Source organism: Eumetopias jubatus, unplaced genomic scaffold (genome assembly GCF_037043125.1).
Source record: "Eumetopias jubatus isolate StellerSeaLion01/CBP00866 unplaced genomic scaffold, mEumJub1_p1.0 scaffold_12, whole genome shotgun sequence".
Classification (NCBI taxonomy): domain Eukaryota; kingdom Metazoa; phylum Chordata; class Mammalia; order Carnivora; family Otariidae; genus Eumetopias; species Eumetopias jubatus.
Genome location: NW_028274818.1, coordinates 9,359,322 through 9,365,321, shown reverse-complemented (window position 1 = coordinate 9,365,321; position 6,000 = coordinate 9,359,322). Strand labels below are relative to the sequence as shown.

The following is a 6,000-nucleotide window of genomic DNA, read 5'->3' as shown; positions in this document are numbered from 1 at the left end:
ATGCTGAGAGGGTCACAGAGGAACTTGTGTGGGGGGATTTCCAGCATCGTGATGACAGTTCCTATCCATCCTTGTCCTGTAGTAGAGATGAAAATGGATTCTGATGCTTTCCCTGAAGTTTAAGTGAAAGCTTGCTGGGCACCAAGGACATCCTATGGCAAGAAAGTGATGAGAGAAAAACTCTCTAAAGGTCTGGTTTATACACAGGAAGAGGTTTTAGATTTCTTTTTCAGTCAACATGACTGTATGTAAACTTTGTTCAAACCCAAAGCCTGATTTATGGCCCGCTATGCACGCATTGTACATCCGCTTTGTGAATAGTAGCCTAGAGGAAAACCATCTTGACTTTGAGATATCGATCAATGCCCCCACTCCCTGCATTCCTTTATGATAAAACTCACAATTCCTGCCTTTATGCTAATCTGTAATCTTTTGAGCTTTTACAAGATGTAAAAAGTATACATAACCCTCTAAAAACTTCATTCTCCAGAGAACTTTCTTCCTGTGAAGAGTGTGTTTCCTGGGCAGCTGTCCTAACTTGGGCTTAAATAAAACTCCATTTCTTGCTTTTAGAGATTCTAAAAGGTTTGATAATTTGGTGTTGACAAAAGGAAGAAGTATGAGAAGTAGCCATGCCTCACTGTCCATACCCAAATTCTGTCAGAGATGCTGTGGTTTGGGATCATGGCTTGATAATTGTGTTACTTCATACACATATAGCACTTTCAAAGCCAGGTCCTATTTTAAGCCCTTTATATTATTGACCCATTTAATCTTCACAACAACTCTATGAAGTTGATTCCATTCTAGCTCCTTTTACTGAGGCTGAGTAACTTGCTTGGGATTGCCCAGATAGTAGGTGCCAGAGGTGGGATCGAAATCCAGGAGCTTGTGCTCATGACCCCCAGCATGCACTGTCTCCCTTGTATCTGCATTCTGTTTAAGACATGGAGTGCAGATCTGCCTGTGACCTTCAGTGCTTCTTCGGGGTACCCTATTGTTTCTAGAGTAGTCTGCCCTACACAGCTGTGTCCCCTGATCAGGTGCTTTTGAGAGAAGGCCTTCACTTCAACTCTCTCCATTCATCTTTTTGTTCTCCTCCGATACCTCATTTCCAAATACTCAGACTATATTGATTCAGGAATAATGGGGAAGTCCAAAATATTTGACATTTTAAAAAAGATGGAAGAGCAGGAGTTAGGGAAGGTAATTCCTATTCAATTCTTTCCTCCCAAGACTTAGCAGGCAGAGAGCCATTTAGAAGGACACAAGGTGACATCAAAGAACAGCACACACCAACCTGTCTACGTGACACAATGAGACTGAGATCTTAAGGCCAATAGATCTGAGGTCTAGACGTTAAGTCTTGCTTGTACCCTCAAGTGGCTTGAATGCCTGCAACAGAATTCATCTAAATACTAACAAATAGAATGACTTAAAAACATCAGTAAGGTGGGTCAGCTGCACAAAAGAGGAAGTAGTAGAAGCTACACAGCTGCCATGTTAGTTAGAAAATTAAAGAGAGCCAGCCTGCTATTTCCAGCACTCCTCGATCTGCTATCCAATTTCAGAGCTCTATGAGGAACAGGATGCTAGACTCCTAACGAAGACAGGTCTGAGCCTCTAAACATTCAAAAATGAAACAAGAGAAATTCCTAAGGAGCAAATGGAGAAGTAACTGGGCAGAGCTGCTCAAGGAAGTGAAAATAGTTATAGTAACACTGGTTTCATAAGACAGACTGAGAAGGTAAGGCATTGGTATAGCTCTATAATGGAAAAGAGAGACCTTTCCTTTCGCTAATAATGTTCCTGGAAAAGTAATTCTAAATATAATAAGCTCAGAATTACAACAGCCTCTGTGGAAATCAGAAATAAACTTGGAAAAGAAGTAAGAACAGTATAATGATGTGAGCCGTGGGATGTGACTTTGGTGGAACGGATGCAAAACCTCTGGGAGAACAGGACATCCAGCCAGACACACTGTCAGAAGAGAAGGGAGTGGGGGAGCACAGTGATTTGCGAAGTACAATGATGTCACACATGCAGGGCTTTTAAAAAATCATCACTGGATTCCTCTCAGCACAGTATACTTTCAGAAAAAGGACAAGGTCTGCACGGCTCAGAAGCACAATGCCACGTGTCAGGTGCATTTGACAGAAGAAACTGAAGCAAATCTAAAATAATTCTGATAAAGGATTGACCATGTTCTGAGATTGTTCTGCTGAAGCTTCTTGAGGACAGTTTCTTACACACTCTGAGTGTTGATGGATGAGGATTCCTTCCTAAGCATTCAGGCATTCTTGCGTCCTTCCTCTACCAAGTTGAGCCTCCGCCTGAGTCCAGTCAACCCCTAAGCCTGACAAGCATACCTCCTGGATTTTCAGGGGCAGGACTAATTGAAATCAGCCTCAACTTTCTCCACAAGTAAGCAGCTTTTCATTTGCATTATTATCATTTAAAAAAAATTTTCCATGTATCCTGAGGGTGGGCCAGAAAAGTCATTCTACCCACAGAGCAGCAGCTTAGAGAATTTTCATTTTTTTTTCTATTTTTTTTCACTGACTTAGCTGTTGCTTTCTTCTTCCAGACTTCAAATATTTCCCTCTTTCCTCTTTGTTGTCCAACCCTTCTTCCTGAAACCCTAGTTCCTTTTAGGAGGTCTCACTGCTCTGCAGAATACCAATCACTTCGCTGCATTCACTTTTTTTTTTAAGATTTTATTTATTTATTTGAGAGAGAGAGAGAATGAGAGAGAGAGCACATGAGAGGGGGGAGGGTCAGAGGGAGAAGCGGACTCCCCACCGAGCAGGGAGCCCGATGCGGGACTCGATCCCCAGACTCCAGGATCATGACCCGAGCCGAAGGCAGTCGCTTAACCAACGGAGCCACCCAGGCGCCCTGCATTCACTTTTTTGCTGACAGTATTTTCTTCCTCTGAAAAACCAACAAGCATTTTCTCCTTCAACTCAGAACCTTACTTCACCCGCATGCCTAAATCTTCTCTGAGCCCACACAATTACAGACTTTCATTTGACCTGCTGCAATTGTCCCCTCTCAAGGACGATTGTTATTATTATAATAATTAATCATTGGGTTGTTCTGTTTTCCTGTCTCAGGGAACAAGCCCTAGACTTGGTGAACCGGGCACCTCCAGCGGCCGGCTCCTGACATGCTGGCAGTATACGACCTCAGCCAGGAGTGGCCTCCGTGGGCCCTTCCCATATCCCAGCACCCATCCGGGGGGGGCTCTCAGGTGCTTGGGTTCCCCAGAAACCGCTCTCCGCGCCCCACACGAACCCCTGGCTGAGGGGCCCTCCGCCAACTGGAAGTCCGGGCATTCCTCACTAAGCCGCGTGTCTCCGGGCGAGAGAAGAGCGTTCCCACCAGCATCCCGCCTCTGTTTTCCCCCAACCCCGCCCCCCGGGAGTCTGACCATTCAGCTTCGGGCTCTACATAGCAGCGCCTGATTGGCGGGGCACGGAGAGCGCGTCAGAGAGCGCTGAGCTCATTGGACGGCCTCTTGGTGCGTCTATAAAAGGGACGCGGAGGCCGCGCAGGTAAGCGCTCAGAGGGGCATCGCGGTGGCTGCGGCCGCGGCGGCTCCGCTCGGGGCGGACTCGCTAGCGGGGAGCGCGCTGAGCCCCGCGCCTTGGACCCCGGTCCCAAGACGCCAAGTCCTTCACGCTTTCCAGACGAGGGGAGGCGATGGCCTCCGTCGCCTCTCTGGGTCCGCGAGGGGAGCTCTACCTCTTAGCCTTTATCCTTGAAGTACTTCCTATTTGTCAGCCTTAAAGCGAACATCCACTTGCCTTGGCGTGGGCCTGAGAAATACTTGTAACTCATGGGTCCTTGTAATTGTTTAAGGAAACTCTGGAAACGTTGGCGGTCAGCTCTCTTCACACTTCCCTCCGTTTTCCGCGAGCAAAACGCGTTCCCTGCTTGTTACTCTGATGCTTGCTACACGTCTGTCTGGTTATTGGCGCGCGCACGGCGCGTTTCTCGTCTCGGGGAGAGCGCACCTCTCGAGTCCCGGCCACACTCTGCAGCCTTCAGATGCATCAGCGGACGCGGAAAGAGTAAAGGGATATACCGAAGCCACTCGGTGGGCCTGGGGCTGGCCACCCCCAGGGACCTTCCACCGCCGCTCATTCCTAACCGCCTTGGTTTATAGATAACACACCTGGTTCTTCCTCTCAGGGGGTGGAGGGAACTGATGATGGAGAAGAGGGGGGAGAAGGGGACAAAGGGGAAGCATGTGCCGGGCATTCTTGGATATCCTCAATGTAGACAAATGTCCCTTCCCAAGAGTGGTTTTTAATTTTATTTTTATGTAATTTTTTTAAAATTAAGAATTTTTTTTAGAGCAGCTTTGGGTTCACAGCAAAATTCAGGTGCAGAGATTTCCCATGTGCCCCCTGCCTTCACCCATGCATAGCCTCCCCATTAGCAACCTTCTTCACCAGGGTGGTACATTTGTTACAGTGGATTGACATTACATCATCATCCAAAGTCCGTAATTTACCTTAGGGTTCACTCTTGGTGTTGTGCGCTCTATGGGTTTGTATAAATTATGTATGTATTTAGCAAATATCCCAAAGCATTTGGATCTAAGTTTGTGAAATAAGCAGGTTCATAGACGTTGGCCCAAGTTTGGAATTTAAAAGGGAGGAGAAATAGGACTATTAAGTAATATACTGGCTTTCTTACATGGTTTTGAAGGCAGTTCCGAGACTAATTCCACAAACATTCTGAGCAATGTGGTAGTGCCACCTAGAAGTAGATAGATAGCTCCCCATGGGGATGTCTTTGAAAGCAACCCTTATTCAGTTGTGTAAATTCTGTTAATCCAAATGAGTCCATCTTCTTTTTTTTCCTCTCTCTCTTCCATCTTTGTTTCATTTTCACAAAGGATTTAGGGACGTGGCTTAGTAGACTGATCTCAAAGATAGTTTGAAATTTGGATGTGAAAATATATAAGTGTGGAGTTTATTACTATTATTTTAGGCATTGCCAAATTCATTACCAAGGTTCTTAGTAATCACCAACTACATCCTGTAATACTCAGATTAAAACAGGCTATAGGTATGTTCCTGAAAAACTTTGTAGACCAAAATTGAAAATGTTGAACAAAATATTTTCCTGTTGACTTTGGATTGTTATTTAGGAACTACTTAAAAAAAAATCTCCATTTCTGTTACTTTGAAATTAGTAGGGATTCCTAGTTCTCTCTTTACATTTTTCTAGTACCTGTGTTGTTAATGAAATGGATGCATTGAACCACATGAGATTGCCAGGATTTCGGCTTTATTTGGTCAAAACAGTCAAAACTTGGCAGTTTTGTGCGATTCAACCTAATATGAGTAGGAAAAATTTTACTTAAAAATAGTTTGAAGTTTATCTTTTTTTGATATGTGATTACCTCCTAATATATTGATTTTATAAGTTAAGATTTTATATATTGGGTTTACTTACAGAAGGAACCATTTAAAACTTACCAGACTTTTCTGTTTTACACATGTGTGGTATGATATCCTGAGTAGAAATTCAGGAATTTAAGGGCAACTAGAAACCTTTCAGCACATGTCTTTTGCAGCATTAACCACAATCCTCCCTGACAAGTTGGAGGTTACTGACTTTGAAACATAGCCAGTTGCTGAGAACCCAGTGTATATTCTTTCCATGACCCTTAAAAGCTGGCCTGTTTCCTATTAATGATTTTTTGTTTTGTTTGAGGCATGCTATGGTCCAGTTTCCTGGTTAATTTCCAGATCTTCTGCCATTCTTCCTGTACAACTCATTTTCTTTGTGGTGGGTCTTACCAAGAGATACTGTGTTTGGAAAAGGGGCTTCTGGAAATTATCATGTTTCAGCAACAACATTGTTTAAACATCTGACAATCATTTACAACCAACATCTCTGGTCTCATCCATGGAAAATATCACACATAGCAGAGAAAATTGAGGGGAGCTGGCAGAAGATATCTGTTGAGTTTGCATTGTG

At 44.2% G+C, this 6,000-nt stretch overlaps 1 long non-coding RNA gene across 1 annotated transcript in view; it reads left to right on the top strand.

Annotated features, from left to right (window-relative positions):
* The first annotated feature begins 3,508 nt into the window (after positions 1 to 3,508).
* The window catches only part of LOC114210472 (uncharacterized), an 87,245-nt gene continuing 84,753 nt past the window's right edge, over positions 3,509 to 6,000 (top strand). Inside the window, exon 1 of the long non-coding RNA XR_003609527.2 lies at positions 3,509 to 3,557. This is a non-coding gene — a long non-coding RNA (uncharacterized LOC114210472). The remainder of the gene's footprint in view (positions 3,558 to 6,000) is intronic.